This window comes from Podarcis tiliguerta (genome assembly GCF_965153285.1).
Source record: "Podarcis tiliguerta genome assembly, chromosome: 3".
NCBI classification, from domain to species: Eukaryota; Metazoa; Chordata; class Lepidosauria; order Squamata; family Lacertidae; genus Podarcis; species Podarcis tiliguerta.
Genome location: NC_139536.1, coordinates 55770346 through 55784118, shown reverse-complemented (window position 1 = coordinate 55784118; position 13773 = coordinate 55770346). Strand labels below are relative to the sequence as shown.

The window sequence follows — 13773 nt, the reverse complement described above, 5'->3', positions numbered from 1 at the left end:
TCTCTGGTTACAATGCAAAGAGGAACAAAAGGAGAAAGCAATCTGTACATACAACAAAATATAAACACACATCCCTCCTATGAAAAGTGGTGCCATAAAAATGTGGATCAAATTAAAAGTGACATTATAAAGTATTTGTATTTATTGTATATCTACCTTGGGTCCCCAGATGTTTTTGGCCTACAACTCCCATGATCCCTAGCTCACAGGACCAGTGGTCAGGGATTATGGGAGTTGTAGGCCAAAAACATCTGGGGAGCCAAGGTTGAGAAAGGCTGACACCAATGAGGGAATTTCCCTTCAAAACAATACTAGCTTCAGAAGAGATGTTTTCCTCAGGACTGCAGTAGAGGACAGGGAGGACTTTTCCCTTTCCACACCTACTCTGATACTATTAATTATCAACCCACCCCAGCTGATGCTACTGCAGCTTTTAAAACCTGCAACATTAGATTCAGATATGCATTCAGTGTAATACATAGTTTAAACTATTCTGGATGCCTCCAGTTTTGTAGAAGCCGCTGCATTTTTAGGCGACCTGTTTCAATGTTCAGCATTACTTATATAGTAAAAAGTTTCTTCCTAACATCAAGACAAACTCATTTGAGTTGCCATTTGAACTTTTATCTCTTCTCTTGACTATGCTATGTAAGGAGAAGAGGAGATTCTTATCCTCCCCATGGCAACCCTTCATGATTTGTGAGTCTCCTTAGGCTTGTTTGGAGTACTTTTTAATGGGATTTGTAGATAATGAACAGGAGAGTTGTGTTACCATTCCTGCAGGATTTTTTAAAATAGTACCGTAATTGCTTATGCTTGCTTGGAAAAGTGCGATAAATCACAAGGCCCATATTAAAAAGATCACATTTTAAAATAAAACATGAAGCATATAGGACTCAAATATAAAAAATTGCACACAATTTTATATGTGCATATAATGTGTGTGAATAGTTTTCATTTTACATCAGTTTTTTATAGGAGAAGCAGCTAATATGTGAATAAAGATATGCACATCCCCCCTTTGGCTACTAGCCTGAGAGGTTCTTGTTCTGTCTAGGTTTCTTGGACCTTTTTCCTCAAGCAAAATTCAGCAGCAACATAGTGATGTGTGGACCCCATTTCTTAGGTGGCTTCCAGCCGAACCCTTTAACAAAAAGGACCACATTGCATCAAAGCAAGTGCTATCCCACACTATCCAGTGCATTTTCTGGTCACTTTCCTCGTCGCAATAAGTCTGATCTTTTGGGGGAAATAGGTTTGCTTTGCAAGAGCTCCAATTCAACTTCAATTCTGTAGCCTGAATTTGCCAGGATGTGACTGAATCTCATGCAAAAATAGTGAAGGTCTGGAAGCTCTCTTAAGAGTGCAACAAGGTGAGCTATGGGGCATCTGAGATTAGGATCTTATTATTGTTTTTAAAACCTAAAAGCAGTCACTGGTATGTAGGTGTGTATGGGGGTAAGGGTCAGTTTGGGGCTGCACTGTTTTCCCAATATAAATTGCCCTCTCCCAAATCAGCTGTTTGTTTAACCAGGGAAATCATAATGGTACCTATATCTTTCAGGTGGTCAATGATTTTGGCCTATAATTCTACATAACCTATATAAGCCCCAGCAGATAAATCTGCATAGGATTGTGCTAAAACCTCTGAAAACTCCTCCCTTGGCACCATGGTTTTCCTTTCTGGCTCCTTTTAGCTTTTTCAATGTGGGAGATTCTTGATGCATGGATCTCGCACATCATGTCTAGATCGACCCTTATTAAAACTCCCCCAATCCTTGAACTATTATTATTTTTTAAATGTAGTACCCAAACAAGAACCTACAAAATTCCCTTTCTTGGTTTGGATAGAATTCAGTGACAAGTCTCCCGCTATATTCCCTGTTTCTGTGGCTGTTGATTTTGGCAACCCACTGATCAGTGAAGTTAGTTGTTGGTGGTGCTGCGGGTAAAAGCCTCAGCGCCTAGGGCTTGCCAATCGAAAGGTCGGCGGTTCGAATCCCCATGGCGGGGTGCGCTCCCGTTGTTCGGTCTCAGCGCCTGCCAACCTAGCAGTTCGAAAGCACTCCCGGGTGCAAGTAGATAAATAGGGACCGCTTACTAGCGGGAAGGTAAACGGCCTTTCCGTGTGCGGCTCTGGCTTGCCAGAGCAGCGATGTCACGCTGGCCACGTGACCCGGAAGTGTCTCCGGACAGCGCTGGGCCCCGGCCTCTTTGAGTGAGATGGGCGCACAACCCTAGAGTCTGTCAAGACTGGCCCGTACGGGCAGGGGTACCTTTACCTTTAATTTCCAAAAACCTGCGTGTTTTGCTCTTTACTTTGCTTTGCCTACTGCAGAGCTTCTCAAACCGTGGGTAACAATGTGTTTCTGGGTGGGTTGCACAACACACACACACATTTTGAGGGACTTTTACAAGGCTCACAGCACACCATTCTTGTCAGTGTGATGTGATGTGTTAGTGTGATGACTTAAAGTCTCCCTCCCTCCCTAATTATGCTTTAATTCAACTCAAATACATGTTGCCTATATCTATATTTACACAGAAAAACAAAAGATTCACAGCTAACTACAGGTGTGATATTCTCGTGCTTCCTGTTATAGAGAGAGGTATGGCTTGAAAGGTGGTGTCAGGCTGTGTACACACTCCCATTTAGTCTGCATAACAGCGTGCTCCCCACAGCTGGCTTTGCATGGCATTAACCACAATCCATATCTATCCTGTATCTATTCTGTGATTTCTTATTTAACAGTGTTCTCCCCAAACCAGCTTTGATCCAAACTGAGACAAAGAACAACTTAGCTGCATTTTAAGCCAGCAATGTGCAGAGCGTTAGATTAAAATTGGCCCAAAAAGGACTGAATAAGTTTACAGGTTGGCCCCACTTTTAAAAGTCTGAGATGCATTGGTCCACTGTAATTTTTCAAAAACAAAAAAACTATCAATCCATCTATTTTACCTTTCTGTATTTTCACTTTTACAAAGTTCAGGCTGAAGATTTCCCCAGCAAATAGTTTCAATAGATGTATAATGCTGACTCTGCAGTTGCAAAACAGAGGGACTTTCTCTGTTTCTAAAATCTTCATTGTTTTATACTTGAGGTGTCTGAGTCTTTGATAGGAGTGGCTGGCTGTATTTTTATTAAATGTTTCTAATGTTGTTTCAGCTGCTTATGTGAAAACATTGAGCATTCTCATCATTAATTAACATGATTTAGTAGCTCTGTACATGGCAGAAATTCCATTTTGGTCTCTTTGAATATATCAAATGCTTGGCTTAAGCATCAGTTACTGTGTTTTAAACTACTGTACTAGTTGGACACTGGATGCAGAATTAGTCCTTTATTTTCACATGGAACCTAACATAGAGCATTAGGCGTGTGTGTGGCTTTTTTAAAAAGCCAGAGCCTGCATGTAAAGCGTCGTAAATAATTTAGCAGAAGTGAATTCTGAAATTAGTTAAGGCTCCACATTGCTTGGCTCCAAATAGTCTAACTGTAGCAAGATATGTAGAAGTGTCCTTTGGAGGAAGCCCAGCTTTCACCACTATCACAACCCTCCCCCACACCCCAAAAGGACAACGATGTGCTCTTTTCACCGTGTATGTACAGTACATGATCCCTGAGATTTAAATTTACTTAGTTCTTGTAACTGTAGCAAGTGGAACAAGCAGACTGAGCCAAGGGCTCTGGGAGACAAGATAATGAATGAGATACATTTTGTGCATCGCAGGCAAGAATTTTGGATGGCAAAAAGGAAGCTAGCTGTATTTCTATTATCTTGCAAAACTGTTGGCTCATCATTCAGTAAAGTGGTTGCTATATTTAGCAATGTTCCTATGGCCTGAACCTGTTGGAGACTCAGAATCAGCTCCTACAATACACAAATGCAACTTACTTTCCAATTATTTCCCTTGCTTTTGGAGTAGGGATTGATTTTGCTCTGCACCCACACCCACCTCCTTTAAAAAACAAACATCACTACCATAAAGATAACGATGATGGTGCTGAAGCCTTTCCTCACATTAAAACACTGGATTCTTCTAGCTCTTGGGGCCTTATCTCTTCTCATACAGCAGTGGTCACTAAGCTTTCCATATGTTCAGATTTTTTATTTATTTTACTAATTCAGAAGATTCTGTACCTCCTCCACCCTTTTGACTGAATGATCCTCAGAGTAGCTTACAACAGATTATAATAAATACACACAGATCCATATGCACAAACCCTAAACACAAACAACCCAGTCACCTGGCTGATGGCAGAAGCCACAGGGTGCTTCTCTTCTGTTCTCAAGTCCCAGGGCAACCGGCAGCTGAAGCTGAGTGTTCTTTCTTCTCCTATGAACATTGGATGGGGTCAGGTTAGATTTCTGAAATAAAAGTTGTTTTTCCCCCACCCTCAACAGATCAGTAGCTGGTTGGTTCCCTCTCTCTCTCTCTCTCTCTCTCTCTGTGTGTGTGTGTGTGTGAGAGAGAGAGAGAAAGAGAGAATCCTTTCCTTCCTTCCTTCCTTCCTTCCTTCCTTCCTTCCTTTCTTTCTTTCTTGCTTTCTGTCTCTCTCCCTGTGAAAAATATTTTAGGTGTTCAGGGCATCCATGAGCACTAACAGAACTGTGAAGGGCAAGGTCCAAATAAGTGGTGGTATCTGAGTTTGTGACACTGTTTTGAAACAGCCCAGGTAGCATGTGGACTTGACCTGAGTTGGAGTGGGAAGACTAGGATGTGGCTTGACCTTCAGAATGTGGGATAACAAGTCTCATATAACCAGCATGGTTAAGTCTAATGAATGCATGGAGGGGATAATACCACAGAATAAGCTGTCCTGAGAGGCTTAGCATAGGTCACTCTTGAATTCCTATACCAATAATTTAGGAACTTTCAACATTTTGTAATTAAGCTAAGTTTTCTTGCCTGTGCAACTTTATGAAGCGCATGAACCTGACCTTTGAAGAGTTTGTAAGTAAATTATTTTTTTATTTACCAAATGTGTGGTCTTTTTCTATGCTGGGTAAGAGAGAAACTTTGGAATTCACTGTAAAGGGCATATTTTAAAGGTCTAACAGACTGTATTTGCTGCCTATTTCGTGATTTTAAATTTCTGCTAGGGTTCTCTCACCAAAGAATTCGTGCCCCAAACTTGCCTCTTAGCATCTGGGAATTCTCCTTTCAATATTTCTTCATTGAATCAACACAGAACTGGGCATCTCTCTAGCCAGCTAAATTGGCTTTCAAGCCTTTCCACTCCACACAGGGAAATGGCTCTGTACACATTACCATTTACTCTGGCCCCAATGCACTCCCACCTCTGGCTTTTTGAATCCATGTACACCCAACGTTGCCCACAATGCAGAACTATCCTGTAGTTTCTTGAGAAATATCGCTGCTTGAAACGTTTTCTCTCAAATCAACTTCAATCAGGAAGTAAAACTTCAGCCACATTCACGGTGCATTTTAGCTGAGGTGTGTACGTTTGAGACAGCCTTTGCACATACTGTATATGGATGACAGTGCCAGGCACAGATAACAGCTTAATGTTTAGGAGGGAGGTATAGGTGCATGAAAACCAAACAGTTAATGTGCATTGGGTGAAGGCATCCCCTACCCCTCTCTGGTGTGTGTGTAGAATAGTGTGCAAATGCCACATGAAACACAGTGGGGGGAAATGGCCTTGCTGCATTTTAAGCCACTAATGTGTATGTAGACTATGCAGCAGAAGATTTGTTGCTGGGAATCATTGACTTTCCCCGTTCCGTCTTCTTCCCTCACAGACATCCTAGTGATCCAGCCAGACCCACTGTTTTCCCCATCTTAATGGAATTACAAGTTTTCATGCTCAGTTAGGAACCCCTGGCAATTGACTCATTGAGTGGTTTTGAAAAATTGCACTTTCTCATCCTCAAAGATCCCACACTGGGCAATAGCATATGCTAGATTAACAGGGGTTGCTTCTCTTAGTTTTCTTAATTTGCATTTTAAATCGGGCTAGTTCTAGGGTAGGCAGAAGGGAGTTTGGGATTTATTCATAGAACTTTCTCTTGCTGAGTATTTGAGTAGATAGCAGGAGCCTCCGGTACCAATATGAAACAGATGTCATGCAGATGTCACACCGATAAAGTAACAAAACAACTCCTTGCTGAAAAGAGGTGGCATCATTCATAACATGTGGGAAATGTGCTCATTAAATCTGCAATTGCTAGCTGCACATTACATTAATCATCTGATTTAAAAGCAGGTGTGGATCTAATATTGGGATAAATAGGTAACGTGCAGGGAAACCATTCTTTTTGCCAATAAAGAATTCTTATATTGATTATGGCATATCAAGAAGTTGGGAATATTTCTGAAGTATGTTCAGTTCTAGTTGAAAAGATCTTCAGCATTTATAACACTTCATTCTCCTCATAAAAGTAGGCAACAATACCGTCTCCATTACAATCTCTTCTCCCTGAAATTATATGCCAATCCTAGTTTATAGTGTCTGGTCCTGATGGCACTTTGCATGGTACATCCAAGTTTAGAGAATATATTTTACTGCATTTGGGTCAAAACCCACAGTATTAAAATCTAAAAATAATGTGTCACTTGATAGTGTCCAAAATTGCTCTAAATTATTCCATTGCTCTTTCTAGACATAAAGCTGTAAACTTACTTCTGTGCCAGTAAGTTTGTATTTTATTTGTGCTTTTCCGAAAATTTGTTCAATATGTTTCCTAACCGTTGCCGAAACAGCACACTGCGGGGGGGGGGGGGGACGACCCAAATACTAGTAGAATACTGCATAGTTGGAAAAGTACTTTGTGTCTGATCTGTTCTCTTTTCTCCCCACAGGTCTGCCTTACCCCAGTTCCACAGAACTTTCATCCTTTCCTATTTGCAGATGTACACGTTACTGGAAGATAAACTACCACACCTACAGGTTAACAACAGCCAGGCACACAAACAGTGCTATCTGATGGATGGGTCTTTATAAATTGTTTCAAAAGATTTGGCAGTTTTTGCAATGTCTCACAGATTTTAACTATCAAAAGATTTTGAACCTGTGCATAAAAAAATCAATTAAAATTTTTTTTTTTGAACAATATATGCTCATGGTGACAGCAGCCACGAAATTAAAAGACGCCTGCTTTATGGGAGAAAACCAATGACAAACCTAGACAGCATCTTAAAAAGGAGAGACATCACCTTGCCAACAAAGGTCCGTATAGTAAAAGCTATGGTTTTCCCAGTAGTGATGTATGGAAATGAGAGCTGGACCATAAAGAAGGCTGGTCGCCGAAGAATTGATGCTTTTGAATTATGGTGCTGGAGGAGACTCTTGAGAGTCCCATGGACTGCAAGAAGATCAAACCTATCCATTCTTAAGGAAATCAGCCCTGAGTGCTCACTGGAAGGACAGATCGTGAAGCTGAGGCTCCAATACTTTGGCCACCTCATGAGAAGAGAAGACTCCCTGGAAAAGACCCTGATGTTGGGAAAGATGGAGGGCACAAGGAGAAGGGAACGATAGAGGACGAGATGGTTGGACAGTGTTCTCGAAGCTACCAGCATGAGTTTCACCAAACTGCGGGAGGCAGTGGAAGACAGAAGTGCCTGGCGTGCTCTGGTCCATGGGGTCACAAAGAGTCGGACACGACTGAAAGACTAAACAACATGCTCATGCTGGTTGGGGTACAATAAATACATATGAACTTAGCTTGTGTTTATACAATGTTTTGTAAACTGAAATCTCTAATAAGAAGGAAAGTGACTTAGGTTGCATACACACAGCATTTTATTCTATGCACAATCTAGTTCTACTGCATATTTTTTGCCACTGAAAAGTACTTGAGAAACCGGTTTCATTTAAAGAATAGAAATTTACTGCAGATTGATTCTGCATTACCCTGCAGTATGTCCATTTGAAAACAGGTTAAAACAGATGTAGGCAGCCGTGGCAAAGGGGTTGGGGAGTGTCCACAGCTGCCCTATTACGTTCTGGGTGGGTATATACACTAACATCGCCATCACTACTTCTTTCTTTCCCAGTTTAGCGAAGTTTTAAATATTTAATGCTGTATTGTTTTTAACACTTGATTGGAAGCCACCCAGAGTGGGTTGTTATTATTATTATTATTATTATTATTATTATTATTATTTCTTCATTCACCTGGGGCATGTGCAGGGGGGGGGAATGGCATGGATAACCTACTCAAGAGAAAAGCTTTCAAGTAAGCATAGCCACCTGTGTGGATGGCAGATGGATCTAGATTGAAGCACCATGTTCAGGACGATCATCAACAATTTGGAATTGAGGAAAACTTAATTTTTGTGCTGCAAATGGCTTTGTGTATATGCAGCCTTATACCAAGTACTTACATAACTAGAGTTCCACGCCGCCCACAATCTCTGCTGAGTGGTAGCATGATTCCAGGGATTCCAGGTGTTCACCCAGGGTGTCTGCAGTGTCTTCTAAATACTGTTTATTTATGCATATTTACACCTGAGTTCAGATGGAGAGGGCATTCACAGCAAGTGGGCTTGTCCTTCCCAGCAGCACAGCACTGGACTCAGATGCATCCTAAGCATCATCCCCGTGCCTCTGTGACAGCCCGCTCCAGCCAGCCAATATGGCTGCCGCCCTTCAGTCCCCTCATGGAGACTTCCTCCTCCACTTCCTGCTCCTTTCCCCCAGAATCCCTTGCCAAACACAACTCCTCCATCCATTACATCATCTCCAGTGTCCCCTTGACAACCTCTGTTTCAAAAGCCTCTTGCAAAAGACACATTTTTCTTGTGGTGACACCACACACCCAGTTACCCTCACTTTCCCCTCACATCTTCAATTGCCTTTTGCTAACTAACACACAGCCTCAGGAGGAACTTCTCTCTCACACACACCCCACTTCTTGTCTGATGGTGACCCTGCCATCACCTTTGTACTTTCATAGCACCTCTCTAAGGCACTCTTCTGAGGAAACTGCCTTTTTAAGGCCTTGCTAAATCCATTGATCAAACCCCACATTTACTAATTTCACAAACAAGGAAAAAACTGGCACCCAGGAATTTTAGGGATCCTTGCCCCCTGCAAACCCATAACACTGGAAAGAACTTCCCATTCCACTAAATGGGATTTAATTCTGAGTAAACGTTTCTAGTATTACACTATTAATATGTGATTTAGGACCCTGAAATTGCAGCGTTGCTGACATTTCTACATCAATCAACTATAATCAAAGGTACAGAAGTCTAATCCTGCAAGTTAAACTTGGTGCAACAAGTATAACTTTCAAAGTCTCATAATGCAGGTTTTGCCCAGTAAAATCGCTTTCATAAAAAATTGTAATTGATGCTATATGATATGACAGTTAAATAAGCATATGTTTCCACTTGAAGGCCACTGTAGAATAATAACAAAACTTTAGAGGGGAAATGGCCTGGCTAGTTCTAAATCTGAAACCATTTTGAATGAAATACTGTATTAGCAAGTCTTGTTTTGCCCTGCCTCCTATTTGGGCTCAGCTAAACAATAGCCACAAAACTTTTAACAAAAGACTTTACTTCAAACACAGTGGATATGGTAGATGAAATAATCATATTTGAAAAAGTATAAAAAGTGTACTCCAAATATATATCTGACATTGTAATTCTGCACTTTTGCCCTGGTAATATGGGCCAGGATCCAAAGAGCTGGGTACAATTTTAGACTTCTTTTTTCTGAACAGAAGCAGCCTGCTGTGCCACATCACAAACTGCACTTTGCAAGGTCCCTCTCATATTGAAAATAAAGGTGAGGGGCACAAGACAAAAGTTGCCATGGGAGCACAGTATTTGGGTAGTACTTTGGACTCAGGTTGTGATAGTTTGTCTCTCAGACGTTCCCACACATGACCCCTTGCTAGCCCTGCAATAACAGTTTAGTATTCAGGGCTGATTGCATTGCCATGTGCACCTGTTCTGCACAATATGTGCAGGTTATCCCATCATCCCTTCCACTTTTATAGCGGTGCTGCTGTGCAAATGCCATGACTTCCAACTTTGACATTAACATTCCAAAAATTAATCTCCTTCCCCTGACATTGGGATCCAAATAGGTACATTTCCATTCAAAGTGCTCTCCTCAAAGTCTGAAATTGTTGTATCAGTAACCAATTCTTTATTTGGGAGATAGCTGATTCTTTCTTTGGAAGATGGCTCGAAGGAATCACAAACATGTAAACTAATTTAAGCAACTATGTTCAGCAAAAGTTGTGTACTTAGCAGATGTGGCTTATCAAGTCAATTCATCTGCTATCAGGAATAGTTGTATTTCCTGCTTAAACTCTTTCCTGTCACTAACAGTGTGCAACTCAAAGAGCTAGGAGCAAATCTTTCATAGCAATAAAGTGACCACGATTTCTCTGTTCCTTTAATGTCATAATCCAAGCCAGCATCAGAGTGAAATCAGAAGGGTGTGTGTTAGGAATTCAGTCTCTCTTTCCAGTCTCCCTGTCTAGACAAGTACTGTACATGTCTAGGGTGTTTGCAAATTGTGTTGGCTAAGTGGGACAGATAAAGGATTCTGTTGGTGTACTGGCAATCCCCTGCTGCCCAGCAGTCTCCCTATCTGAGCTGATCAATATGGTCTTATATATGGTGTTTAGGAGCCCCACATTCTTAGCAGTGGAAGATGTCAATACACCAGGTTGGGGGGCAGCTCAGGATGTCGTGATCAGCATCACCACCATGAGGCTGTCCTGTGAGGCTGTAATTGGCCCAATACATGTGGCAGAGTGCACATTAGACTTGGTTTTATTGATTGGGTGGGAAGATGGTAGTCTGCAAATGAGGGATTTTACATTGATTGCCTTGCCAGTTCTCTGTTGAGGTTTAGGCTAATAGCAGGTGTATCCTCAAGGTTACCAAAAGGCTCTGGGTTTTTTTTCCAACTGATTTCAGCTGTTACACACTACACCTTTAAAGCACATCCAAAGCACATTATTTTCCTCAAATAATTCTGGGCATTGAAGTTTGTTAAGGGCGTATGAAAATTATAACTCTGAGGGGTAAACTACAGTGCCCAGAATTCTTGGAGGGAAATAATCAGCTTTGAATGTGCTTTACAGATATGGTGTGTGCACAACCAAGTTGGCAGTCAATCTGTGATACCCAGAGATGACTCAGAGTGGCTGAGTGCTATCTCTCTCTTAGCAGAGCTCTGGATTTCATATTTTTATCCTCACCTCCATAAGAATAATGTAAAATTTTACATGGTGCATTGAGATTGCAGAGAATTATTGTTATTGTTCATAATTAGTATTTATTGTGCTTTTAAAAATTTGTTTATATGATTTGAGTATGTCTTGATAGGTGTCGCAGAGACTTATACTCAAAAGGCAGGTTAATTACTGGGCAACATATAAATGATGTATGATAATAATTATTTTTTAAACCAATGGTCCTTCTCTGCTCTTCATTTTAGTTTGTGCCAATACTAAATATTTCAGAAATAAATGTTTATTTAAAGCTGTCAAAAGTTACTTGAAAGAACCTGGAAATGGCTTCCTCCTTATCTCAATGGGTTTGCTCTATCATACTTGTGAATTCCTTATTTACTTCAAACAAAGCAAGTGTGCCTGTGAGTATGCAAGTTGTTGGACACTTGGATGAGTGTATTGAGGGGATGCTCATCAAATCTGCAGATGACACCAAACTGGGAGGAGTAGTCAATACTGCAGAAGACAGGATCAGGATTGGAGAAATGAGTCAAAACTAACAAAATAAATTTCAATAGGGACAAATGTAAGGTTCTGCACTTAGGCAAGAAGAACCAGATGTACAAATATAAGATGGAAGACACGTGGATTGTGAGTAGTAAATGTGAAAAGGATTGAGGGGTCTTAATAGACCACAAGCTTAACAGCAGCAAGAAAGCTAATGCTATCTGAGGCGGCATCAACAGAAATCTTGTGTCCTGGTCAAGGGAAGTAATAACCCTGCTCTATTCTGCCTTAGTCAGACCACGCCTGGAGTAGTGTCCAGTTCTAGGTGCCACAGTTTAAGAAGGATATTGACAAGCTGGAATATGTGCAGAGGCGGATGACCAAGACAATAAGGAGTCTGGAAGCTAAGCTTTATGAGGAACAGTTGAGCAAACTGGGTACGTTTAGAAAAGAAGAAACTGAGAGGAGACATAGCCATCTTCAAATATCTAAAGGGCTCTCAAATGTGGGGGAGAAAGCTTGTTTTCTCCTGCTCTGGAGGCTAGGACCTGAACTATGAGTTCAAGTTACAAGAAAGGAGATGCCGACTAAACATCACAAAGAACTTTTTGTTGGTAAGAGCTGTTTGGCAGTACAGTGGTCTCCAAAGGAAGGTGGATGGCCATCTGTCATGGATCCTTTAGTTCAAATTCCTGCACGGCAGGGGATTGGACTAGATGACCCCTGGGGTCCCTTCCAACTTTACAGATGTATGATTCTATTTTTGCTGATTTTGTTTTTAAGAAGCACACTCTGCTGAAGTTATTCAAGCTCCACACCCTTCATCTTACACTCTAGATTTCAATTACTTGAAGAGCAAATGCGAATTTGGCCAGGAGGAAGAACTGGGGGAAAGCAGATAAATTAAAAGATAGAGAAAGATTTCTGGTAAAGCCATGAGAGTTCACAGAACAGTGAAGGGGGAGGAAAACAGGTTTCTCCTCATTTCTCTTGCAAGAGGCGCTCAGCTCTGGCACTTTTGCGCTGCTCCTAGTGAGGAACAGAGTGGGCAGTTGAAGCTGATGGCTGCCAGAGGCCACACTTCTGTCAAACTGACCTCTGCTCTGCTCAGCATTACTAGCCGTCGCCTAGGCAACGAGAGGAGATTCCCCGCCCCCGCCCCCGCCTGCCCTTCCCTTCTTTTTTTCGCCTCGCATCTCGCATCTCGCTCCTCCTCCTCTCCCACTGCTATCCCGTTAGCACTCGGGGCAAGATCTCGCGATGCTTGCCAACTGGAGTGGCCGCCATATTGTGTGACACTATTTTGATTTGGACTCGGCTGGCTGAGACGCGCAGCGAGAGAAGAAGGAGGTGGACGAGGGGGGAGGGACGGGAGCGACTGGGAAGCCGGAACCGTTCCAAGCGAGGTCGGGAGCGGCGCCTGCAAGACACCCGCCCAGCCGAGCCCTCCCTTCCTCTGCCCGCCGCCACAGCAGCACCAGTCACGGAACCCCCCTTCCTCCCTCCCCCGGTGGCGGCGGGAGGAGGAGGCGGCGGCGGCGGCGGCTCAGGAGGGGCTCGGAGGTGTCCGCCTCGCCGTTTGGAGGCGGCGGCGGCGCGGGCGGTAGTGGCGGCGGCTGTGGGAGGCGGAGGCGGAGCCGGTGTCGAAGAAGGGTAAGACTGGACTCCGCGGCCGGAGCGGGCCTGGCGTCGACTGGCTCCTTTTTCCTGCAAAACGCTCGGCCCTCAGAGGCCTGAGAGGGACTGGGCATCCCCCTCCCCTGCTCGGGCCCACTCCGGCCTTCTTCTTTCAGCCCCCCCGCCCCCCCCCCGGCGGAGGGAAGAGGCGGCCGGAGAATCCTGAGGTTACAGGCGGGAACAACCCCGGTCAGCCTCCTTTTCCGAGGGGTGACAGCCCTGCGGGGTCGCTTCTGCAGAGAGTGCCTTTGCTGGCAGTGCGGTGCTGAGCCAGGCAGAGGTGTGTGTTCAGCCCCAGAGTCAGGATCCCCCCCAGGCAAAGCTGTCACCACCACGCGAACTCCCCAGCTGAGCCCGGAGGCTGCGACTTTTTTATTCCCTTTTCTTACGTGAGAGGGTTTCCTTCCCCCTTTGGCCC

At 43.1% G+C, this 13773-nt stretch overlaps 1 protein-coding gene and 1 long non-coding RNA gene across 3 annotated transcripts in view; both read left to right on the top strand.

Moving 5' to 3' along the window:
• LOC310675076 overlaps nt 1–13773 on the top strand; it is a 275570-nt gene that overhangs the window by 188454 nt on the left and 73343 nt on the right. The window lies entirely within an intron of this gene.
• The window catches only part of TAB2 (TGF-beta activated kinase 1 (MAP3K7) binding protein 2), a 47116-nt gene continuing 46283 nt past the window's right edge, over nt 12941–13773 (top strand). For both annotated transcript variants that reach the window (XM_083434976.1, XM_083434974.1), the window contains exon 1: nt 12941–13331. The gene's annotated coding sequence lies outside the window, so the exon portion shown is untranslated. The remainder of the gene's footprint in view (nt 13332–13773) is intronic.